Genomic DNA, 27688 nt, shown 5'->3' on the forward strand with positions numbered 1-27688 from the left:
TAGTTTTGTTGCTTGACAGGTGATTTGGGTGGGGCAATGAAACAAACCACACTCAAGCCGTAGTTAAGGAGGTGCCTGCACTGATAGGCAGACTAGGTCAGTGTTGTTCCCCGAGCATGAAGTGGCTAGGAACATTCTGTTCCATCACAGCAGCCCAGCCAATCAGTTTTGGAGGCTTCAAAATACGGCAGAGATAACATAAGAAAAAACCTGAAAGGAGGATGTTGGTATGGTGGCGTGTTTTCTCATTAGTTGTGCATTTTAGTTTAAATTACTGGGGTTTCTCCCCTCTAGTTCATTATAAGAATTTGGCAAGTCTGGTTTCTAGATTGTCTAATCATAAACGACTGTACTACATTTTATGGGGGGACACTATTGTAGATGAAAGAGCACACATTTGTTACACTGTAATTAGAAGCGTACTCTATTTTGAAGAGCTTTGTTTACTGCCGGGTTGCCTGAAGGTGTTCATTTTAATTTAGTTTGGGTGAAACCACAAGAACCAGAGGGGTGCACTATAAATGCTCAATTCTTTCGCATGGTCGAGCCATTCAGTTTCACTTCTTTTAGCTTTTATTACAATGGTTCCTCTTTTAATAGTTTCATTAACACCGTCTCTTTGAAAGCCGTTATTCCTCCCTCTCTCTCTCTCTCATTTCTCCCTTTCTCCCTAGCAATTGCATCATTATTTAAGCAGGAGGAAAACATTCTGGCAATATCTGACTGGAGCCCTGTGTGAAGCAGCAGTGCGAATGCAGCAGTGAAGAAAGCAAATAATGTCTTGCCGTGCTCTTAACTTCCTGCCATTAAACAAACATGTACACACAAGATCCAGGGGTGAAGAAACCGCAGTCCCCATCACCTGTGGCATGCAACCAGCTTCCACTCTACTTACTATTACAGTGCTGGGGATTATTTTATATCCTAGACACCTAACAAGTATGTAAAGACTTCTGAGGTTGCAATTTTTGTTGCTGTGCTTTTCTAATGGGATTCTCCTTGGAGCTCTCTGTTTTCAAACAACAACAGAGAAAGACAATGCCACAAGCCATTTCATGTAGATTGGTGGTTGAATAAGAGGGAGGGAGAAGAGTGTGTTTACAAATTACACACCCAATTTTGGATTTAGGCTGGTGAAAAGCCAAGAGCAGTCGCTCCTGTGGAAGATTCCCAGATGCCCTGTGGCACCTCTTCTAAAGAAGGGGAAACCATATTCAATATTCAGAGAACTCCCAACACCACTTTTTAAATAGGTGCCTGTTTTCCCACTGTGTGCAAAAGTATACCGCAAGTTGTGTTCTAACCTGGTTTTGGCAGCGGTAAAATGGGGCACTGAACTCAAATTAGACGATATGGTGGGTTTTGTTTTCTTTTTAATTGCAAATATGGAGTCTCCCATGCCCAAAGTAGTTCAGAATCAAACAGGTATTCTTTTTAAAATCAACCCACTAGCCTCTTAGGAATTTTTTTTGTTATTACTCCTTATTTGTGGAATTAATTGCAAGCTAATTATTTTTTTAATAAGTCCTAGGACTCCTAAGATAATATTGCCTAAGACTAAAATGCTGTGGTTTTTATTTCAGCATTAGACGTCTCTGCCTCCAGTTTTAATTATTTTTATTTGTTGTTGTTGTCTAAATTAGATTATATCTCCCTACCCCTCTACTCCAAGTTCTATACAGCACAGTTAGTTTTCCTTTCACTCAACAAATACTGAATACTTTTTGTTCATAGAATCAAAGGATGATAGAGTTGGAAGGGACCATGACGGCCATCTAGTCTAACCCCTTGCAATGCAGGAATCTTTTTTCCTAACATGGGGCTCAAACCCATGAAGCTGAGATTAAGAGTCTCATGCTCTATGGACTGAGGTAGCTCAGCTATTTATTAAGAAACCAGAAATGCAGGGGAAAAAACCTCTATTAGCAAATAGAGCCGTAATTGTCCTGGCATGTGTAAATCTAATTTGGAATCAATAACCCTCCTTAAATGCCCTACATCAAATGCCATCTACCCTCAATAATTTAATCAGCATTTAACAATGTGGTTGCTTGGCTATTGATCTCGGTTCATATCTCCAAAGTGAATGTCAGAGAAGAGCCCAAGAACAAAGTTAAAAGGCATGTTAAGTAGGAATGTGAGAAATACACATACCCCTTTTTTACTTTACAATTTGGAATATAACAGCAATGATCTCCTATTGCTTTGAAACTTGCAATAAATGGCTTCAGAGATCAATGAAATGCCTCAAGTTAGTTTTAGCAATTAATCATACTCTGCAGCCATTTGTTGCTTCATATATCACATAACAACAGGCATTGTTTTTAGAATCACAGCTTTCAGGAGAATCTAAGAAATGGCAAAGCATTCACATGCCAAACACAAATATCTTTCATAATTTTATCACCTCAAATCAGTTGGGATGATACCATAGTCTCGTGACATTTTATAGCTCTAACTTTTATAGCTGCATAAAAAGTAGAAATCCAACAAATCCAACTTTTCTTGGCACAAATATGAAGTTGGAGGAAGTCTGCACCTGTTGAATTTCTGATTGTCACTTGGTTGTTAAAAGATACAGGGTCCCTCCATTTTATTGTGCATACAGGATGATTTGTGCTCCTGACACATAGGAGAGGTAATACATGATCCCGCTTTCCATACTGTATCGTTTGCCTCTCCAAAGGTTTTCAGAACAGTCATTCTGCTTCATTTCCAGTCAGCGTTTCCTGCCGAAATCCAGAGGAGGATTTAACTCAGAATAGACTTCTTGAAATTAATGGACCTACCTTAATTACGTTCATCAATTTCAATGAATGAATCTATGCTGAATAAAAATTCAGCTGAATACCACCTTTTAACATTTTATATCACAAACGTCCCAGTTTATTTTTTGTCTCTTTTGTTGCAAGAGTGCCCCTGCAGACAGCAAAATTGTCACAGCACCAGGGAAGCATTTCAGAACAACTCATAAAGCAGAATAATGTGTGGATGGTCCTGTTTAAATCCATCACTATGCCAATGACATGTCGCATAACACCCATACCAAACAAACCCTAGTCAGGAGGATAGGACCACAGATGCCCAGCTATAACAAAGTAGCATAAAAGAAAAGTAACATGATTTCATCTTCATTACTGTATAGCTAAATCAAGTTTGCCTACCATTCACATTTTTCTAATCTATGTTTTGATGATTTCATTGCTATTTTGTATGTTGGATACTGCCTTGCTGTATTTTTTTAAACAAAGTGTGGTTTATAAATATGTAAACAACAACAAAAATAGTTCCCTGCACTAGAGCACACAAACTGGAACAAAATCAATATGAGAGAAGCATCATATCATCTGATAGCAATATGCTGCCAGGCTAATCCTTATTTAGCAATCAGTGGGGCTCAGTCCATTATAGTATTGTCATGTTGTTAGTTACAGTCCATTTACCATAACCTGCCTGCATTCAGCAATGTACCTTTTGTGTTACTCCAGAATTATGTAGCTCTTTGAAATAACAAGCTACATATTTGCATTATATTGATACCGAAACACAACCACAAATAAATTGCCACTCTGAAACAGTAGATCTTTTTGAGGGAGCCTCTAAACTGGAAAAATTAAAATAGTCACTTGTGTAGAACATATTCTCTCTCTCTCAAAGAATAATAGTATATCCAGTCATTAGGAGCAGTATCTAGATCCCCCCCCCATTGCAGAACGGATCCTTGAATCTGAGAATTAGAAGACAACCTAAGACCATTCTCTTTCTTCAATGAGCATGAAGAATTAAAACATGTGGAACAGGCCGCCGGTCTCCTATAAAACGTAGACGTGCAAGTCTGGAAAATCATTGAAAGCAGAGTTGTGAGTGGAAGAGAAGGCCCCAATCTCAGAATGTACATCCAGCAATGCAAGCAACAAAGCAGAATGTGTGCTCCCATAGATCACCCCTTGGCTGTGTTATGGACAGAGAGATGTGTTGCTGGAGAGCAGTCTCAGCCATGCTTGGTTTACAGGAGGGCTCTTGAGTACATTGGGTCTGGGCGTTCTAGCTTGAGTTGGAGAAGGGTTGTGTGAGAGAGGCACAAGGGACCTGAAGTCTCTACCAACCTCACATAGTTGTCAAACATTGGATGATATTTAATGTAGCACCAAGGCAGATGTTCCATCAGTGGAATGTTCCCTCCCCTTGTGTGCTCCCTTAATCTGGATTCCCCCTCACCACAATCCTCCAGAGCAGATTTGGAGATGGTGCAGGCAGGGGCAAATCTATAAAACTTATTAAGCTTAAGCTTCAGGTTCCCTAAACCTGGAGTGGCCTCAGAAGCAATGCGTGGGGCATACTGCAGAATGGAAGGCAATGAGTCACTTAGTGAGTTCACAGCAAACAGTTAATTCAAACCAGCAACTCCCTGATTCACAGGGTAATCTCCAAAAGTGGAATCATAAGCATGTTTTCCTTTAATAAGCAGCGTTGTGCTTCCTATATCCACTTACCAGGAAGGAAGCCCCATTGAACAGAGTGGGACTTACTTCTGAGCAAGTATGTGTAGCATTGCTACCAATGTATACCTCAGTAATATAGTACCCAAAGTATCAGAGTGATTTCAAACACAACAGTGGGTGGTATCCGACCAAGTCATACTCAGAGTGGACCTATTGAAATAAATTGACTGAAGTTAGCTATAACTCTAGATTAAGCCTGTTAATTTTAGTGGGTCTATTCAGAGTATGACTTGGTCTGATACTGCCTAATATTTGTCTTTTTATTTCAGAAGTACTTGAACTTTTTAGAAGAAAACACTGTACCTTCTGTTTCATATTGTGAAAGTCATAAGATGGATGAGTTGTTTTTTATTTGCAAATTGATTCCAGTAACCTCTAAGGTATTCTATGGTTATTGTTTTGGACACATTATTAATCATGTTTCTATTCTGGAGATGTAGATTTGAATCAATCCATATGCTGTGTTGTTTCACAAAGGTCTCCTATCCCATTTTTTTCTATCAGTTTTTACATAATTACATCAATCACTGGTGTTCAAAAGCTAGAAAAGAGAGGACACTAGCCCTGTTTTGTCTTTTTATTTTAATTTTATCCCCAAGAGGGGGAGAATAAAGGAAACAAATTTACTCAATGAATTGTGAATGTAAGTGTGGAAAACGTATAAGAATTTTCTTGCTGTGCTCCCAAAAGATTACATATTATCTATCAATAACTTTATTCACTGATGTGGAATATAAAATAAAGCATTCATTCTTTCCATGAATTTCATCAAATGTTCATTTTGTACTTTTACACAAAGAGCTAACTGCTAAATAAGGAGGCCAATTGGAATGAGTGAAAAATGTCAATCACTTCCCATGTTGAGACTTTTCTGCTAAACTGTTAGGACTAAGATAGAAAGGAGCTTTTATGTGCTACATTCTTGAACAGTTGCCTATTTGTTTCTTCTTGAAAGAGTGATAAATTTGGTTTGCAAATCCTTTTAGCATTTCCAAGGTTATATTAAATTATAATGATACCTCTCCATGCATATTTGCAGCATGCTTATAAAATGGCAGCAGCATCTATAACAGATGCATATTCTTGTGTTTTCCTCCAGGAAAGTATAAACTGAGGCTTTTTTGTCAAGTTATTGTACAGAAAACATTTTGATACTCATAAAATGTGATCGCACTGTATAGGTGTTAAAAAATTAAATGTGCACAAAATGTAATGTTTGTATGATCTGAAATTAAAACTTCTCTAAAGATTTGCATTTGCAAAGCAGATAAGTTTATGTTAAGTGAGAGGTTCCACTCTAGAGGAAAGCAGAAGGTTGGTGTTTTTCCATTTCACAGGCTTAGGCTACCCGATTATTCATTGCCAGAAACCTGAGCTGCTGATCTTTAACAGCTGTGGCATATGAAACCAAGTTCCGCAATGTTGAACAAGTTTAGGACCTCTCTGGGATCAGAGAGAGGAGTGTAGTGTTTACTGAACTACATAAAGGGCTTGAAGGACTGAACTACATTGCCTACTATTTGAGAGCAATGTGTTACTTTGTAACATTTATCTTTCCTATTGTATTTAAGACTGTTCTTCAGTAAAGCTTTGAAACTCATTCTTGAGGTGGAAAGCTCATTTATTTATACACAAGGTCCTGATCAGGAGTACTGATGAATAAGTCTAATGGTAGAGCCCATAAACATGGAGGGTTCAAAAAATTAACATCTAATTAAAAAAAGAATCATTCCAGGACCTTGGAAGCAGGTGGCCAACTCAGCTGACCCTAAGAAAATTTAATATGAATATGCTGCATAACAGAAGGCTCTGTTCAAAATAATATCCCAGGTAAATTCACTCTTGCCCTTTAGTAGAGATTTAAGTATCATCTACTACCGGTACTCCTTATCTCTGGACCACCTAATGCCTTCAAGAAGTAGGGATTATGAAAAGCCAATCTGTGTAGTAGATCTTTCCTATTGTCCATGATGATACAAACTAGTACAGGAATAAAACTCTAAATTTCAACTCTCCACATTATCTAGCCAGTTTGATATACAGGTGTTTAAGGGTGATTAGGAGACAGGATGGAAATAAGTTTCCAGAAAAACCTAGCTTTTGTTGTCTAGGTGAGAAAAAGACAATACACTTAGCAGGTAAGACAAGCTAGCTTCAGTGGCACAAAAAACGGAGTTTTGCCTTGTTAAATGGAAGTCAGAAATATCAAGTTGGCTCAACCTTAGCAATCAATTTAAGTAAAGGCCAGACTGAGAACAAGATATCTCATACCCGCTGCCTGCCATTCTTGTCTGATAACACAACAAAACATGTCTGGGTTGCTGTGTCCTTCAGTAGCTGCTCCAGGATATAATGTGGCTTTTCACCTGCTCTCTAACCGATGTGAGAGTAGAAGCTTCAGGTATAAGGCAGCCCCTTGTTATAATCCCAAGTTTTGAAATCTCAGTAGTTATGTACTAAAGACAAATCATACTCCCTAACTTTGCAGGTGAAAAGATTGTAAGTGGGGGAAGGAATTCATCTCAAAGACTACATACCCAATGTGCCCATCCTACGAGACCTGCCAGACCCCATCCTCTCAGTTACATACACCAACTTTTGCCTGGGCAGATTCTGTGAAGCCAGACACCCAAGTAAGGAGATTCAACCCTAGACGAAGACTCCAGCATGAATGTCACTTTCTGAAAGACAAATTATGAGTCTGTTGAATACTTATCCAGATGTGCAGCCTGGTGTAGATGCAATTCCTTTCAGTGGAATGTGCTAGGCATTTGGGAGAGCAACCATGCACCACCCACACTGCCTCACCAGCTGCTACTGGATTTGCACATCCCATAAAAACAATGGATAGACAGCATTCACTCACTGTATTCGTTCAATTGAGTGCACAGCCAGTATGTATCCAACAAGTGATATGCCCATTGAAGGCTGTTTCTGCATGTGACTCTCCTTAGTTTGAGCAGGGGATGGAAGAGTGTATCAAAAGAAGAAACTTTTCTTGCCTCTTCTTCATCCTCATTTAAATAATTTAATAGATACAAAACAAAACAGTTACCATGAAGGCAGGGCCATTATACACAGCCTGTACCATTGAATCCATACTTGTACATACAAATCAAGAAATAAAAGCCGACCTATAGAATAACTGATTGTATTCTTATTTCAACTCGAGGCTTGTCCTGAGGGACTCCTCACAGTGAAGCAAATCAATGCTCAGTTTTTAAAATGTCTTGGTTCATCAACTCTCAGAACTGCTGTGGTAATCACTGCTGAAAAAGCCCTGAGTGTGTGTACAGAACTCACTTGACTAGATGTGTGTAAGTTCTATTTTTGTCCTTTCATCTGTCTCCGTTATCTGTATTATTATGATCAGCAGCATAATAATGAAGTTTGTTGACACAATCATCCATGGCTACTTCAGCTCAGAGTCCGGTAATGAGTTTTATGTTCCAAGGTAACTGAAGAGAGCATTGCTCAGCGGAAGAACATATGCTTGCTGTGCTGAAGGCCACAGGTTCAATCGCCACCATTTTCAGGTAAAAGGAACAGGTAGCAGTTGGGGAGTAAAGATCTCTCTCTGCCTGATACTGTGGAGGGCTGCTGTCGGTTAGAACAGGTGGTATTGGACTAGGGCAATCTGATCTCATATACTATAACCCTGCAGGTGCACCCTAACTCTGAGGCGGCCTTTTTCACCTTAAGAAAGGGCAAGGGGCAAAGCCAGCACATTGCTAGGCCAGACCAAGACATTTTGGCACTTGAGGCAAGCCACAAAATGGCTTCCACTGGGGAAGAAGGTGTGAGTGAATATCTACACCAGGAACAAGACGGAAAGATCTACATCAGGATAGACTGCCCCTGTGGATCCTGCCACCTGAGGGAGTCACCTCAACTGGCCTCATGGGTGGGGCAGTCTTGCAGGAAAATCTCTTCCTGTCTTTACTGAGAGTAAACAGGAAAAAACATGAGATAGTAATATCAACTTTTTAACTACCCAAAGCAAAGGGTCCTTTCTCAGTTACCGGTACTTCACTGGAAACAGAAACAGAAATAATCTGGCCTGTACAAAGAATCAAACAATGGGATAGGGGAGAATGGAGAAGCTCTCTGGGCTGTTGGTCACAGAGTTTGCTAAGTGGTACAAGGGATGGAAAAATCTGTTGTTTTTGGTTTCTATCAGTTGCTTATTTTTCCAATCTTATGTTCAGTTCTCCACATCAGTTGGTGATTAGTATTACTTTTTCTTTTAAAGGCATCATGAAAATACACCAGCATATTGATGCCAATTTCTCCTGACATGCACAACTTTGTCCCCCACGGTACACATTTTGGCAAATCAATTTCCCCTAATATTACACATTATTGTGTCTTATTTTTACTAACAGATGCATTTTTGTGCACACTTTACTCTGGCACATGCATTTTCGTACGCGTCGCTTGGGGGGAGAACTATATTGCACAGTGTGTAGGAGTGCACATTTTGGAGGATAGTCGAGTCCACAGGTTGGTCCACATGTTGCTTTGGAAAGTGTGAAGTGGGGAGACCTGCCTTTAAATATGAAATGGATTGGATTTCTCCTGCATTTGCTTCTCTCAGGTAAGTCCCACCAATCTCCTGACGCCCTCTTCTGTCTGAGAAGGGAGAGAAGAAGCCCTTTATCTGGGGCAGGCCAAACACATCCCTTCCCCACTGTCTCTCTGTTGCTCACCCCCATCTGGAATGTTGCCAGTTGCTCTTCCATGGATTCAGTCATGCTGGGGTGGGACAGCATCCCAAGATGGGAATGTCTGCCTCAGTTTGGCCAGCTCTTGCAGGCGAGGGCTTCCCCCAACTCCCTGGTAAGCTCTCCCTTGGGGCATGTACATGTATAAAGTGATTTATTAATTCCACCAAGAGTGTTTACCCCTTATTCTTATGTTCTTCAAGTTCAGGCACCATACTGTCAAGAGGAGAGCATGAAAATTCAATACCATACAGCCTTGTCAGGCATCTCCTTCACTGCCTGTGGCTGTATCTTTTTCTACGAATTGAAAGTATAACAAATGGCTCCTTGTAAAATGTCAAGGTTTCAGAGATGAACCTTTTGTCACTTGAACTTCCCTGCTATGAATTAGAAATGTAAGATTATTTTTGCATTTCCCCACCCCACCCCGCTGGCATGTCTGCATCTTTTCCTATCTACTTCATTTATAGCATACTTTCAAAAGTCCATTTTCAACAGGAAGCATTCATTTTAACTAATCAATACCAAATTGCCTCCATAATTTCAAATGGAACAATTTCCTCCAGTGTTTCCAGACTGTGTATTTCAAAGGTTTGCCACTGCTATAGATAAGATGGAAGGGGGGGAGGAGAGAGAGAATAGTGCTATAGAAATGATTTGCATTCCTAAGAATCACTCCAAGGACCAAAAACTCAATGGCGTGATTAAGATGAAAAGGAAATGGATAAATGTTTGATGGTTAACTTTTCAATTGAAAATTTCAACGTGTGGTTCAGAAGAGAAGTGCAGTGAAATACAGGCAATTCATGTTGCTGGTTTTGCGTACTAGGATTGGGTTTCCAGTACTGACTCACTGTTTATTGATTACTTTCTTTACTAACAGCACTTTATAACACAAAGTTGTCATCATGAGCCATAATGAAGAAGAATGGGCAGTGTAGAGACTGACAATGCGCGACGGAACGCTGCAAACCAGCCAGCATGTATATAGACTTAAAAAGGACAACAAAAACTGTGCTGGATGAGAAGCAATGGAGCCTACCCATTCACCAGCTTAAACCTCAGGCCTTGGGTGCTGCATGTGGTTCCCTCAGGCTGCTCTGTCTTGCCCTCGGGACTCTTCTTGGACCACTCCCCATCTCCCCAAGACACACCTGCTTCTCAGGACCCAACCCTTTCACTGGCTTGCTCTGCACTCTCAAGTGTATTTTGCCACCTGGGTATGACTGTGGGTTCTTCCACAGAGATAACAAGCCCACAGGATTGAAAAACATAATACTTATCATTGGAAAAGAAACAGCCTTGTCACTCTCAGATTGCGGTGTGAAAGGTGGGAATCTAAGCGCCCTACAGCTAGACTCCCCCAAATTTTAGTTATATTCCTCTGTAGCCTTCCAAAAGCAGTTGATATGGGAAGGGGCAACAAAAGAGAAGGGCAGGGCCTGTACATTTTTAGTAGCTTATTTTTATTTTTATTTTACCTTTTGAATTCTTTCAGGTCAGCTTGTTTTTAACTTCTGATTTTTAACAATGATGTATATATTTGTTTACAGTCTCTGTAAGCTGCTTGGGATGATCTTTTTTTTTTTTTTACAAATTGTGATAAGTAAAAAAATTAAAATAAAATTGTGTAAAGTACAAGAAAGTTAAAACTGCAGATAAAATCAGCAGAAGCAGCTGCCAAAAAAAGCATTCCCAAATTAACAATTAAAAGCCTAGATAAAATATAACACAGCTGGAGTTTAAAACAGCTTGTTGGATACAGAGTCAATTATGGACTCTGTCTCTAGCTATTCAGTTTTTCTGAAGGTCCTTAGAAGCTTTAATATCCAGCACTGTGGCTTATACAGACTTCTGGCTGTGAATCTATTTTGCATTTTCCATGGACTATTTGAATCAATGAGGCTGTGCCATGTTCACAACAAACCTTCAGAAAGTTTGTTAGGAGGAAAGTTAAACTTTATTCCATGTGCAGGCATTGAAAAAGTAATGAATTAAATTGTTTATCTTGAAAGCATTTGAAGAGCCCAGCATGATGGTGTATACCATTGCTCAGCTGTCAAAAGAGGTTTCTATTTACAAGCAGGAATGGGCGGAAATTCAGAAAGACAGCAATATTCTTGGAATCCCTGAGTCAGGTAATGTTTCTGAGAACTTCATTCTGAAATAGGATTGCTGCCACAGAGAGACGTGTGCTGTTCAAGGCTGGCTTAATTTCAAGGAAAACATAAGAGTCAAGATTAATGACAGGTGCAGCTAGCAGCTTAACCAAACAAGTGACTGAGGGCACAATCTTGTACCAAAGATCCACCAGCTTAGAAGCTTTAGGATTTGGCACAAACCCTACTGTAAATCTGGTAGACTTTTAGATATGCAACCATCAGAACTCCCCTGATATCTTTGTAGGGTCATTTCACCAGTAACACTATCAAAGCAATGAAAAGAGATTGGAGATGTGGGTGGCCCATGGGCAACATTGGGGAGGAAGATGCATGTTGTGTCCTGTGTCCCTTTCAGCCATCACCCCTTGTCAACAATGCAACTTTACACCAGCCAAACAAACTCCAGAGCAGGCAATGGTGACAGAACAATCAAGAGGCACCCACAACTGCAAACTTGATTGCACACCACATGTGGTGGCTGTCACCATCTTGAGAACATGACCATGACTTCCTAGTCATCACTGAGCTACATGCCTTATCATGGTTTGAGCTTTCTAGGTGATAGTATGGACACTATGGGAAAGAGGAGACTGAGAGGAGATATGATAGCCCTCTTCAAACATCTAAAGGTCTGTCACATGGAAGATGGAATAGCACACATTTTCTCCTGCTCTGGAAGGTAAGACCCATACCAATGGCTTCAAGTTACAAGAGAGGAAATTCCAGCTAAACACCAGGAATAACTTTCTGAATGTAAGAGGTGTTAGACAGTGGAACAGACTCTCTCAAGAAGTGGTGATCTCTCCTTCCTTGCAATTTTTTTATAGCAGAGGTTGGATGGCCATCTGTCATGGATGCTTTAGTTGAGTTCCCTGCATTGCAAGGGGTTGGACTAGATGATCCTCTGGGTTCGTTCCAACTCTACATTTCTATGAATCTATTATTCAGTGCATGTCCCGTAACTTCCAGCTAAAATCCTTTGGGTGGTATTCTGCTAAGTTTTACTCAGAGTGCACCTATTAAAATTGATGGATCTGGCATAAAGTGAGTCCAGGGTTGCTCTGCCCATGAGACTCTCATTTCCGTTAAAATGATAAATATGGCAAATAAGGAAGTGGGGAGGAACAGGTGAAGGCATGAATGTCAGTGTGCTTGAAGATCTCAGCTGATTTTATGCAGCAAATAGTAGAAAAACAAGAACTCAGGCCACAATGATGATTCAATTGATTCAAGTTTTTCAAGTCTCTTATGAATAGATTTATTTCTTAAAGTTTATATGCCAGGTGAAATTAATGTGCTAGGACAAGGCCCTGTTTCGGTGATTCTTCTACAGCTAATAGAGTCTTAAAGTCTTAAGGTCGACGTGTACTGATTGCTTAGCTGAAGAAGAATCACCGAAACGGGGCATTGTCCTGGCACATTAATTTCACCTGGCATATAAACTTTAAGAAATAAATCTATTCATAAGAGACTTGAAAAACTTGAATCAATTGAATCATCATTGTGGCCTGAGTTCTTGTTTTTCTACTCTTTGCTGCTTCGCTTCTATCAAGAACTCCAACTTTTTTAGGTTTTATGCAGCAGCCAGATCAGTAGCACCCAGAAAACAATGTGATTCTTTGTCGGGGTTTGGGTGCTGGAGCTCCTCGTGCACGGCCTTGGACTGGTTATGCACGAGGTACCAGTTGCGGGGAAAGCGGCCAGCGTTCCGCGTGCTTTTGAGCACGGTCGCCGGCCAAGTCTCACAGTCTGAAGGATGTTGAGTAAGCCAATTGATGACTCCGATGATGTGTGAGTTCCTAATTGCCTTCTTTAATGAAAAGTTGCCTCGTGAAATAAAATATATACCCTGACTCTGAATAGACGGACCAGCTTAAAGAAATTAAAAATTTTACTTTACTCCCCCCTTTAACCCCAAAGGAAGACAGACACCGGTTGTATCTTTAATGGCTTCGGCAGAACCCGCATAGGCTCGTCCCCTAAGCTAAGTTCTCCTAAGCTTAAAGTCCCTGCGCGCCCAATCTTCCGCGAGGCTAACTAAATAAACTAAAACCGAAATATCTTCCGCGGGCCTAACCCTAGGCTAACCGAAAAGAACCTATCTAAAACTAAAACCGAATGATCTTCCGCGACCTAACTCTAACTAAAGAAAAACCCATCCAACCCGTCCAGCCCGCTCCTAATCCCTTAAACTAAACTTGACTTCAACTAAAACCCAACTAAACAAAATGAAAGAATGTACGAACGAACGTGCCTAACCCAAACTGAACGAACGTGCCTAAGCGGGGTGCCTCTGCCTTTTATTAGGGAACAAACGTGACATCATCATTAATGCCTTAACCAATAAAATCACTGTTGCTGCCCTCCAAAAAGGCGGGAAGCAAGTTTAACGCTCATTAACAACTTTGAACATGACCGGAACTATAAAATAAAGGCGGATTAATCTCATAAGTGAACCACACTTATTCATTCATGCTTTCACTTTCGCTTTTGCGCGCAGTTATACCAAAAGTAGACCTCGAAAAACTCATAAAATAACCAAATAAATATGAATCCATGGCGGATCCGTGAAACGTATTCCGACAATTCTACTACTCCTATTGACTCACCGATCCCACTACTACTGGATCTGAATAAAAACGACAACAAAAATAATGAATTGCAGCTAATCTGCAGCCACAGTTCTCTGCAGCCTCTGCAATGCTTTCTCATCTCACTCTTGGCAGCTCCAAGTGGCAGTTCCCAGGAGGCTTGGAGAAACATCAACATAATTACCAGCTGCTGCACTGCAGAAATGTTTTATATGTAATGCAGGCACTATATACCTTATACGGGATGTTAAATATAGATAGCTATAACTGCAAAGGGCAAAGAGGGAATGTGGGTCATTCCACATGCATCAGGTGAATATCAAAAATTATGGAGTCAGCCTAGTTTAAAAGTCGCCTAATGATCATTGTCATCCGTTGCTAATGGAACACCATAATTGGAGGCATTTACCAGATTGTCAACATCCCTGTGTAATTGCTAGCAGTTTACGCATTTTGGACACTCTCCGTTAAAATCTCCATTTATTTATTTTTTGCCACCTGGGTATGACTGAAGAGGGAAACGTTTGAAAATAGCTTGTAAAATACCACCAGAACAAAAGTAAAAGCACAATTTATAAAATGCATTAAATCTATCTTTTGGAGAAAACATTATAGTTATTTCCATATTCTTTTATCCCTCCCCCACCCTGCCTCAAATCTTTTGATTGCTATGTATATAAACAACAGAGCTCAAGTAGCAGAACTTTCACTTCTTCCTAGCCATTTCAGGCATCTTAGCATCACAGAATCATAGAATTGCAGAGTTGGAAGGGACCTCAAGGGTCATCAAGTCCAACCCCCTGCAATGCAGGAATGTCAACTAAAGCATCAATGACAGGTGGCCATCCAACCTCTTCTTAATGACCTTCAAGGAAGGAGAGTCCACCAGCGCTCATGGGTACCTGTTACACTGTCTTGATCATCTTGGTCACCCTCCTCTGCACACGTTCCAGCTTGTCAACATCCTTCTTAAATTGTGGTGCCCAGAAACAGATACAGTATTCCAGGTGTGGTCTGACCAAGACAAAATAGAGTGGGACTAAAGAAATAAAAAGAATTAACATGTTCACCCGCATTTAAAAAACAAACATTGGTGCTTCATTCAATGTAAGCATGTAGCAGGTAATTCACCCAATATATCTATTTTCCATGAGCATCTCTCTGCATGGGGATTGGACCCAGTGCAAAGTTCAGTCTCTTGTCCACCTTTCCACATCATCTGGTGTTGCTTCGATTCTTGCACCCTGCTCTGTCCTGTAGCCCTTTTGCTACAGTGGCTTCTCTCGTCTGTCTTAATCTGCACCATGCAAAATGCATTTCTTATAATTCAAACTTAGTAGCATATCAGAGATATGTGATTAAGTGCAAGCGTATCAACAGTCCCTACATGCTTTAATGTTTATCTTATGAATAAATACAATCCCCACCTGACAGGGCTGGTGCACCTTCATAGATTTATGCTCACCATAAATATCCAAATAGCTTTCCAGAGTGACACATAATTTCAGCCATCTAAATAGCTTCATGTTGCAGAGCTTTGAACAGAATAACCTCCAAGGAACAAAGGTTTGGTTAACCTCCAAAGGACAGAAAGGGAACGTTTACCCTCTTTGTGTCAAGGATAGAAAGGGAACGTTTACCCTCTTTGTGTCAAAGATAAGTGGACAGTGTGGGAAAAGGTGTAGTTATCGACACCGCTAACAATGATGAAACTGTCTTCTTTTCGGTTTGAGGCACTAATTGCACACTCCAGGTATCAGTCAATGGCAGTTTCTAGTTTTACAAATGAGATAATAACATTTCTACATTGAGCCTAGGGATAATTACTTGGAAGTAAGTCTCATTGATTTTGAATGGAACTTATTTCCATATAAGAGCACAGAGGATCACGGCTACACCTCCCCTTCCTTGACCAACCACACGGGATATAATTGGAGTTGACACACATGGTTGTGTGTTTGAATACCTCTTTTCATTGCTAGGCTACAGTGTTCATGTCAACATTCAGGGTGGAGAAATGATGAGAGTCCTGATTATTTTTGTCAGGCCTCCCAAAGCCTTTGCTTCAGTATGAACGTTGCAAAAACAGGTCATGGAACAACAGACCTACCTCCCTGTTGCTTATCAAAACAGAGAATTGGCTTGAAGGAAGGTTATCCTTACCATAAGAAAAAGGGATGGCCATGCAACCTTTTAAAGTTCTCTTTTTGATTGATAGTCCTGCATTGGTAACAGATACAGGTATTACGTGGTATTAAAAAACAAGCATGATAAATGGGCCAAAAATGTACTGATGGTTTGGTAAGTTGATTTTGAATATATCAGTATTCCCTGTTAAGTGAAACAGAGCCCATGTTTGTAACTTAACTTATAGTTACTGATATACTGACTGTTCTTATTTGTTGGTGCTCTTCATTTCTCCAAGTGGTAAAAAGCACCACAGCACTATCTTTGTGGAATAAAGAAGTGCTGCACTGTTACGGAATGTTATTATTATGATCTAGGAAATGCGAAGCTGCCTTATGCCGAGGCAGATGATTGGTCCAGCTAACTCAGTACTGCCTACTTTGTCCAGAAGCAGCTTTTAGGCAAGGATCTTTTGCAGCTGGAACCTGTAGCCTTCCAGATGTTGCTGGATAATAGCTGCTAACATCCCAGATGGCTGGCTGGTGCTGATGGGAGTCTGAGTCTAGCAACACCTGCAGGGTCAGAGGTTCCCCATCCCTGCTGTATGTAAAAAATGTGCTCTGCCACACTGAGCTATGATCCCTTCCTAAGACCCTCTCAAAGGAACAGCAACAAACTGGAAGCCTGCTCCCTAAGCACGCTTCTCCAGCCAGAAGAGTTTATTTCTGGAGAAATTCAAGGTGCACAGGCTGTACATTTCAGCAGATAACTGATTTCAGATCCTTTCAACAATGGTGGTTTCTGTAAAGGCCATTTGAAGCATTTGTGATAACAAAGGCAAACACTGTTGACTTTAGGCTCACAGGGTTGTCTCATTGCTTGGCACAAACAAGTAACATTGCCCACCCTTTATTACAGCCTGTGAGTCAAAACAAGAGTTTCCATGGTTCAAGCTAGCAGACTACTCCAACAATATACTGTTTAGATATGTAAACCTATAGAGTTTTGGAGAACATTGGAAACACTCTAGGAATTTGGGAATGGGGTGGATGACCAGGGTGTAGCAAAGGCATCAGCTCCTCATACTCTTTCTATGTGCTAACACTCACCATTGGCTATGTTGGGAGAATTTACTATAGTGAGACCACTGTTAGCAACCAACATTTAGATCACTGTGCTCCTCTCTAAAAACCACTGTCTTTTAGTACAGAAGCATCTGCTATGCAGGAATAATTTCTGTGACACACCGAGAAGCAAGATTATTGGAGGCTGCAAATGATTGAGAGATATTGAAATGCATGTAAACGTTTTCCAAGGTTCAGAGCACCAAAAATCTAATCTGTAGGTTGTACTGCAATGAGCAATAGGCTGTTAAAACACTGGGAACATACATATTTTGAATATGCAGAGATGAATGGAAATAACCAGGCAGAATCAATGTATGCAATGAATTCAGTTGCTGGCTTGGGATTCCCAGGACATGCTTTATCAATTTGCCATGCTGATGACTCCCAGCTCAAAATAACAGCCTTTCTTCCATTTTTATTAGTATATAGCCTACAGTCTCTTCCAAGCCAAAAGAAATAAATTTTCCTAATGTAGCCGTTGTGCTATAGTAAATTAGCAAAGATCATCAAAATGCTCATTCTACAGAAGGCCATTTCACATCCATCTCATTAGTGCAATTTTCAGTCTAACTACAGCCAAGTCAAGTTGAAGTGAGCAACTAATGGACTGAGACACTTAATTTCAACACCAAAGTTTGCAGTCTCCAAAATGTGTGGCTCAGACAAAAGATCAACTATAGATTGGCTTATTTTCTTCATATTAGATGGCTCAGCATTTTTGCATTCCTGATTACCCATTAACATGGAACTATGCTGACAAAATGTTTCAGGGATTAAATTCTATCTGACACAAAGCATTGACTCTATCTCAGGTCTGCAGTTTGCATGCGCAGTGAAATAGAAATGATTCATAGCATCATCTCTCTCTCTCTCCCTGCCTCCATTTAATTCACAAAGCAGCCCTTAGTCTCCAAATGTTTTGGATTACTTTAGCATTAAACAATAGGCAGCAGAGGGTAGTCATAAGCAGACAGTTTCTGCCATGAAAGGAACCAAGCAGTGTGATTCTCCAAAGATCTGCATCTGGACCGATGATACACAATTAATCTAAAAATAATCTGGACTTCAGCGTGTGCAGTGAATTGGCCGAGTTTGTGATGATGTGATTCAGGATGGAGAGAGCCATAGTGACCTGCAAAACAGCTCCAAACAGATATCTCCAAAATGGGTGAATGGACAATGAATTGCAAATGATATTCAGGGCGAAGTAAAGTGGATGCACATTGAGCCAAATAGCATAATATACCCATACTCCTGCTGCTAATAGTAAGATTGTCACTGAGGCATAATAGGTTTCAGAACACATCCCATTATCACTCAAGCTGTGACAGTAGTAGGTAAAGAGGTATTGCCCATGAAATACCACCACCACCACCAACATCTCTGCATTGTATGAATAGAGATTCAGTTTATTCACTCTCATTCAACCCATTACTGTCTTCAGGGGAATCATTCAGCCTGCTACACCTGCTAGAGTGAAAGGAAGGAGTTACTGGACAATATTGCTGAGTATTTTAATGCAGATGTTTAGAAGCATGGAAAATTAAACCAAACTGCAAAATTTAATAGGACCACTTTCATTTCCCTTGAGACTCTCACGATCTCTTTCTTGGCCAGTTACTGCCAGTTCACACCAAATTAGTATATTTATGTTGAAGTTAGCAATTTATTTTGTCTCAATGTGCATCGCTTTACCTTTACCATGGAAAGGTCCAGAGGAAAAAAGAAAAGGTGCTCAGACATGGAGCTTTAAATTGTGGACCGTGGTTGGAAAGAGGAAAGAGGATAGGTATGTGTGGATAAGCCTTGGATCACATTTGCTATTTTAATGCCAATTCACCCCATTTGGAGATATCCTTTTGGAGTTCATTACAATCCCCTTTTCTTTTCTTTTACCACCCAGAATAATTTGGTGGCATCAGCAAATCTGGTCACCTCACTGCTTAGCCTTAACTCTAGGTCATTTATATAAAACACAGGCAAAGATGTTTCTGCAGAAGCACCTTCAACCATTGCAAGAACACACACACACACACAGAGAGAGAGAGAGAGAGAGAGAGAGAGAGGAGAGAGAGAGAGAGAGAGAGAGAGAGAGATGCATTGGACATTAACAAACAAGCATATCACAGAGTCGGTGCCCATAGCACCTTGAAGGCAAAGAACTTCTCAACATGGATCTGACTTTCCTAGGCATGCATTCTGCAGTGTTGTTTTAAATGAACTTGACATTTGAAATCTCCTGCTACTTTCTCTGGTTTTTAACAGTGTGTTCCTTTTAGAAAACTTATAGAAAGCTGCTTTTGTCCTCATCTCCCCATGTTTCTCTCCGAGTCTCTCGAGTTGAGATTCTACTCTTTGTATAGATTGTCAGCAGTTTGACCTTCCAGCTTGTCAGATCTTACTTAACAACACTCTTCTCAAGGAGTCAATATAGGGCTAAATTCAGAGATTCCATAATTCACATATTCCCTTTTTGGGAACAAAAGATATCCTGGTGAAATGAAAATCCAGCTTCCCAAGATTCCCTCCCCACCTCCCCCGCTTTTCCAAGCCAGTGTGCATAAAGGAAGACATGACAGGAAGAGTCTCGCACAATCACAACATACAGAGCAGCTCTTCCAGGTTTGGTTGTTACAACAAGTAAGCTTCAGGCACCAGGGATGAACTAGGGCTGTTTTTCATTGGTGTCAGGACACTTGAAAACAGTGATTTCGATAGCCATGCCTCTACTAAGACTATACAACAAAAACGAACTCTTCACCAATGCAATGATTATGGCTCCCATACAAAGTCAGCATTTTTTTTCTCCCTCTTTCCTCCTGCTTTGCTTAACATTCAGCATGATGGAAGAGCTCTGGTAGTTGGCCATGCATGCTAATGTAACTTACCTCTTCCTCTGCTTAGCTTATTTGGTAAGGGTTCCCTCAGGGAAAAACTTGCTTGGCATCAAAACATCAAACACCTGGAAGATGACATCATCATCCCTGCTGTGAAAATAGCTGAAGCCCCACTATACAACTGTTCTGCAAAAGGAAATCATCCACCCAGTATAGTTATCTATTTGGAAGGAAGTGATATTTGATAGGAACATAGGAAACAGCTTCATACCGAGGCCATCTAGCTTAGCATGGCTGGCAGGAGGGTTTCAGATGGGACATTTCCAGGTGTGCCCAGAGATTGCCAGGAGTTGAACCTGGAACCTTCTGCATGCAAAGCAGATTCTCTACCACTGAGCTACATAATAAAAGCCTGCCAGATCAGGCTAATGGCTCATCCAGTTCAGCATCCTGTTCTCACAGTGGCCACCCAGATTTCTACTGCAGGACCTGAGCACAAGAGGACATCTCTTTCTGTATTTTCCAGTAACTGGTATTCAGAAGCATTACTGCCTGACTCTGGAGGCAGAACATAGGCATCATGGCTAGTAGCCATGATGGACTCCCAAGTTCCCTCCTCTGTACCATTTCGAATTTCCCATGCAACCCAATCTTTTTTGTAGTAGCATTTTGTTTTGATTCTCCCTCTGGAGACCACGTACTCGTCTTTCCTTGTACTTTGGCACACAGCTCTGGAAATCAATACATATTTTAAAGTGTTTCCTACACGTGTTGATTAGGCTTCCTATCGTTGGAGCGGAACGCAAGTCTTGCTGCGGGAATAGGCATGTCAGTCACTACAAAAGATTAGCACACTAGGTCAGCTGCTGGGAAGCACCTCACAATCAGTTCTGCTTAAGGCAAAAACCACCAACAAGGAAAGAACTCTACATTATTTTGAAGGAGACGACTCTACAGGAAACCTCAGCCTAGCTATAAAATTATCTCTGGAGCCCATGAGTAAGAGAAGGAAAAGGGAACGCGTTGCCAATTCCTTTCGCCTGACGCTGACTCCTTCTCCCCGCCCCTACTATTTCCCTATTACAGTAACAAGCCTGACTTATGCATGTCTGCTGCCTCCCTGGCCTTTACGACTCTGCCCTAGGTCAGAAAACTGTGCCTGGGATATAAAGCTCCATTTTCTCCAAACCAGTGAGTCATACAAATAAGAGCCATATTCCTTTTATGGTCTCTGTAGTTTCAAATTAAGCATGAAAATGGAGCTCTTCAACACACATGCATGCCGAGTTAAGAGGTTTTTTTCATTTGGGGCGGGAGAGACACATAATTGCATCATAACAAGAGGAAAATTTCTGCATTTTTCCATAACCCAGACTGATTCCAAAAGAGAACAGGGGAGGGGGATGACAGTGAGAGACGCCTTGTGTTGTGTTCTTTATTACATGATATAATTTTGCACTTTAAGACACGTAATCTGTCCCCTACTCCATTAAATTGCCCCAGTCCTTTTCACAAGACAAACGTGTCTGCGTATTAAATTATATTTTGTAATTCAAATGGGACAACTTAACAAAGAGCCTCTTTTGAGGCTGGTGTTCTGTATAGTTTGGAGTCTCCTTTGCAACGAAATCCCCACTCCATGATCATGCCAGAGCTTTGGGCTCCAAATTAAAGTGTCATTGCTTCACAACCCTCCCCATGTGGCATGCCAGCACATTGCAGGGCTGCTACAGTGTCAGCTGTCAGAGATGGACCCTTGAGGTTTTTTTTGGGGGGGGAGGGACATTGAACCCACTGAATCCTGGGAAGAATCCAGAAAACATCACTAAGGAAGCTTCTGAAGGAAAGCAGCTTTGAACTCTTGGCTTACCGAGAGATTTTTGCTGTGCATAATATTAATCTGCAGTTGCATGCACATAGGCTTATTTTCAGCCATTCCCAATAAAGCTTTGGCTATTGGCTTTCTGAAACAGAGCTGCTCACAAGGATGTTTTGTAAGAGGAGCACATTTCCCAAGGAAGACAACTGATCTCACCTGAGGAGAAGGTAATGAGGAATTGGACAGTCATTGAGCAAGTTGAAGCCCGTTTGTGGTGTACTCACACTAAGAGGGTTCAAAACAATGAAGAGTAGTGCAAACACGTTTTGCATATCAGCAGATTCCCGTCTCTTCCAAAACCGTTGTTGGAATAGGTTTAAGCTGAAACGAATAATTGTTAATATGCAAAGTGTGCTAAAATTTCCAGAATTTCAAAGTCAACTTTGTCTTTTAATGTGACCCTTTGCATTTCAAGTTATTGGCTTCCCTTGGTTGCTCTGATTTTTGACAAGAATAAAGTATGAAATTTCGTAAGCTGTCAGCTGCCATTTGTCAAACACTGTAGCACACCATCAAGTCCTGTCAGATACTAATATCATTGCATGCCAACTATCAAGTGCCAGCTAATATCAATGGTCAAATACCAAATCAATGAAATCTATCAAATTCAGAGCCAACATTCAGCAGGTGTGTGGATATTCAGAGAATATCTGAACCATAATCCAGAAGACAATTGTAGAACATTTGTGGAAGCCAACAGAACTGAGCTCTAGAAAATGCTTGCAAAAGAGGCAAGAAAGGTGTGGCATCTCCCAAGTCTAAATGGCTTTTTTAGGACAGAAGAAGAGCAAGGGGTCTTGTAGTTTCACATGAAAACACTTGCCTGAAATAAAGATAGTAGCTAGATGGACCATCTGGCTCTTGGCTTGTTTAAATTTGCTGCCCAGCTGCAACCTTTGCCAGGAAAACTACTGATCTGTCCAAGGTTTTGGCACAATGGATGCATATAGGAGTTAGTAACCCTTCAGGAAAAAATGCTTATACAGTGGTACCTCGGGTTAAGACCTTAATTCGTTCTGGAGGTCCGTTCTTAACCTGAAACAGTTCTTAACCTGAGGTACCACTTTAGCTAATGGGGCCTCCTGCTGCCGCTGCTCAATTTCTGTTCTCATCCTGAAGCAAAGTTCTTAACCCCAGGTACTATTTCTAGGTTAGCGGAGTCTGTAACCTGAAGCGTCCGTAACCTGAAGCGTCTGTAACCCGAGGTAACACTGTCCTCACTATTGCCAGCTTCCTTCCCACCCACCCCCTGCTGGGGAAAAAAAACGTTTCTCATGCAAAAGCAAATATCTACTATGCAGGACCTAGATGGATTGTTAGCAAGGATATTTTTAGCTGATATCTCTCTTATGAAAATGACATTGCTCTCAGTCCCTGGTGAATTATTTGCCGATTTGGAGCTGGTAATGGACGTGTGCATTATGTCAGCTAAACAGGAAACTACTCAACTTCTGTTTTGGAAGTGCTGGTACAAGGCAGCTTTGCCAGCAAAGATCTCTTCTCCCGCTATTTCAGGTTTGTGAAGGACAAGCAAGGTCTTAAATATCCTAAGTGGCTTTGCCTGGGGGAAATATTAACTCTAGGTTTCAGAGGGTGTCTTTTCTTCTTCTTCACATGCCAGTCGGCATATGCTCATGTGTGATGTTTATGCAACATGAACTGTTTTTGTTATTTATATTTCATCATACTTCAGTGCAACATTTATTTTCTTTCCCCAGAGCCTCGGCTGAACTGTTCTTGCTTGATTGCCTCAAAGCCTCGATCTGATTCCTGAGCGGAATGTGCTTTCGCACAGCTCAGATAAAAGGCTTTTGCTTCCGAGTCGTGACGAGAATAGGGCTGGAGATCATGCCTCCATCAAAGCAGTGATGATGACATGTTGACTCATCTAGGGCAGATCAAGCCGAGTGCTGACGTGAACACACAGAACGGAACTAACGAAATCGGGGGGGGGGGGGGAGGTTGAGGAAAAAACCACAAGTCCATCTCTAGCCACTTGCCCCCCAAACCCTCTCGTCCGGACTGAAAGTGTTACATGAGAGCCAGAGTGTGTTGCTTCGCACATGATGTGGCAGCTAACTTTTAGAGTGTTTCCCCAGGATTGCCCATGGTAAACACCTAAGATGTGAAGGGCAAAGGTCCAAACATGCGTAAGCAAGGGATAAGGGACCAATTGCAGCTCCCTGACACATAATGCCTATGCGCTGAGGAATGGAGAACTCCTCTTCACGTTTCCCCCTCTTACCGTGGCAAACACCTGAGGAATTCAATTGCTATGCTCCTTGATGGAAAAGTCAAGAGGTTTTGGTTTGTACGTGAAAAATCCAGACTCAAATAGGTGCCTTTGGAGAAGTCACAATCATCCACCTCAAACTGCCAAAGGGGACTGCAGAGAGAAAAGCTTTCAGAAAGGTCCACATGTGGTATGCTGAGATCTTTGGAGTAAGAGTGGGCTACAAATGAAGAGATAAAAGAAACTTGCACGCTCCCTTTAAAATAACTAGAACAGGGCATAGTTGGGGCAGGATTATATGCTAAGGCAGCCCACGGAAGTTGTTCTTATAGCAACAAAGGAAGGAATTCTTTGAGTCCTCCTTCCACGGTTTTGAACTGTCATGGCCCCACCCTTAAGCTCAGTTGGAGAAGGAGGAAGAGAAGGAGGAGCTGGCCAAGTCTGAACTTGCCATGCCTTCAGATGAAGGGATGGACTGGACTGAGAGGCAGTTGAACTTGGATGCAGGATCTTTACAAGTTCTTTACTCTGAACCTCCCATGCTACTGCACCTGCCCAACAGTGCAGGGAGCACACCAGGTGAGAAGCATGAGGCCAGGTAGTTGGCCCTGTTGCAGTCTCCATGCTTTGAAGAAAGGGAGGCAGAGTTTGAGGAGGAGGGACCAAAGACAGATGGAGGTACATAAGGTCACAGCTCTCCTCCAGTAACCCCTGAAGCAAACAGTTCCCTTGCAGCTGTGAGTGATGCTGCAGCCACCAACCTGCCTTAATCTGTGTTGCCTTGTGGATTCCTTGTCAGGGCCAGGACAGGTTATGAAGCCTTGAGACTCTTGATAAAGGCCTTCTCAGTGCCTGCCTGTTCCTAAATAAATCTCATGGGCTTGTCTCTTAGTGCCGTAATGAATATGAATGAATATTGTTATAGAACAAGAGGGGGGTCCCCCTAAATCCTAGGAATGAATAAATGCTAGGATTTTGATTAAGTGGGATATTGATTAAAACACAAACTACAGAGCTGTGCAAGACAGGGAATTCCTGGGCTGGCTTATGCAAACCAGCCTGGCCATGCTAGGGCCATTAAGAGAATAACAGAGGCCCACTGAGGGTTGTTGCCAATGCTAGAGAACTCCCGCCCCCCTGCCCTGAGGTGTGAAGAGAAACAGGGGTGTGGTGATGGGGTGTGTTTGAGGGGACAGGAAAAGGGAGTTTTTGAGCAAGGGGTTTCTGGGAAGAAGTAGGAAGCTGAGCAGAGATCGATCTTGGCCAGACAGTGAGAAGGTTGCCTGCAATGTTGTGGGCCATGCAAGATCTGGACTCCCTCCATGCAGACTGCAGGTGTGAACAGGTGAATAAACCATATTTCTTAAAGCACAACATCTCCGCTGTGTCTTCTCCAAAGGGACACAGACCCTCTGTGTGTGCCTCTGACCCCATGGGCTCTTGCTACCACTTGACAGAGAGGAGGCAGGCACTGGATTTTGTAACAATACGAACATTCAAACATTCTATGCCTATGAACCTCCATTACATAGTTGTCAACAATTCTCAGTCGCAATGAACTGATGAAGCAAGATGAGCTGCAGGGACACATATGGAGTTTTTCCAATGTGAAAAGGTTCAGTCATCTATATATTGTATTAATTATATTACAGAATATTTGCTTGTTGACCAGGTAGACCCCAGCAGTTTTTCCTCTACTATCTAATTCAGGCTTCCTCAACCTAGGCCAACTCCCATGATCCCTAGCTAGTAGGACCAGTGGTCAGGGATGATGGGAATTGTAGTCTCAAAACATATGAGAGGTTGAGGAAGCCTGATCTAATTCATTTGTGCGGTAAATTTTTAAACATGTCTGAGATGTAGGCAAATAAATGAATAGCAGTCTATCCGGAGTGAACTTGCACCCCACGAACCATTGCTGGCCGACTCTTGTCACGCATTATGCAGGTATCTAGAGTTTACCATAAGCTGGCACTATATTCCACTGCAGTTCCAGAAGCAGCTTTTACATTGTACGAAAGCTCAAATATAATGTAGAACATCACAGTTAAGGAAAAGTCACGATAAAGGAATAAACTGCCATGTGAATGCAGGCAGAATGCATGATTACTGCATGGGGTTCACTTCCACAAGATGAAGTGAAGGCCACTGGCACAGTTGGTTTCAAAAGGGGGTCAACAGCTTATCTTCCTTAGTAGCTAATGGAACCCTCCATGTTCAGAGGCAGTCTACCTCCGATTACTAGATGTGGGAGTCAAACAGGAATGTGCTATTGCTTTTATGCGAGCCTCGGGGGGGGGGGGCATCTGACCACTGCCGGAAACAGGATGCTGGGTCTGACTCAGCAGACCTTTTATTATATTCTGGCGACTCAGAATAGCTGTCTTCTGAAGACTTATGATAATTGACTCGTATCAACCTGAGGGCCAGAAGCTTCTCTGAGGCCTCAGACGCTGTTGATTTTGCTGCAGTCTATTTTACAGTTTACTGAAAGCTGAAACGAGAAGGTGACCCTCCATCACATGCTGCAAAGGAGCTTAGGGTTGGCCTGGGGCGATCATATCAGCTGCACCTCAACTTAGTAATCTTATTGTCTCTCTGCAAAAATAGGTCACCATCAGAAAACCAATTCCCCACTGCTGCCTGCAGGGCCCTTGCTGTTGGTATGACACACGCTCTCTCTCTCCCTGTCTGTATGAAAAGGAAGTAAAATAGGATCCGTTTTGAAGAAAAGATTCAGATTAATAGCATTCAAATAAATATTCCTGCTTGTGACACAGGCAACAGAGAACAACATTTGATATATTATTAGGGTATCCTTTGTGTCATGTGGGGAAAATGAAAAATTTGTTGAGAAATAGCCAGCTTTGAAATTAAAAGGACACCGTATTTTTTGGTCCGCTACAAATGACAAGACTTTTTTTTAGGGATTAGTAATCCTATGCAGATAAAAGCATGCATCTAGTAGATTTGGTGAACACGTTAAACATTACAGCTGAATATTTCCAGAATTTAGTCTAGTCTGAGGGCCAAGTATAACAGCTGAAAAAGAACATTATTACTGTGTAGTGCAGGACACAGATGGCTGCAGCTCACGTAAGAAAATAAATGGCTGGCTTCTCTGTAAGGAAGGATAAAATTGCTGCAGAAAATAGACTTCTTCGTATGGTTCAGGTTAATGTAAATTTCCAAGTTCTCTTAAATGTACTGTTAATTATTTCACAGCTGCCATATGAGGAAGGTAGTAGCATATAACTGTGGTTACTTGTGTAGATTTTTGCTTTTGACTGTGACTCTCAAAATAGCCTTATGATTTACAGCTTGAGTTGCCTGTTTCATCACAGGAAAGGGCAATAGTTCACATGACTCACACTGGGCCTAAAATATGCAGTATGTAATAAGGTAAAGAAAGAGACTCAATGCATGTACAATGGGAGGGGAAGGAAAGACTGGTGTGGGCATAACAGTCAAATGAATATGAATAGGAAAGCAGTTGGGACTTACAC

The sequence above is a fragment of the Lacerta agilis genome, chromosome 5 (assembly GCF_009819535.1).
Source record: "Lacerta agilis isolate rLacAgi1 chromosome 5, rLacAgi1.pri, whole genome shotgun sequence".
Lineage (NCBI taxonomy): Eukaryota > Metazoa > Chordata > Lepidosauria > Squamata > Lacertidae > Lacerta > Lacerta agilis.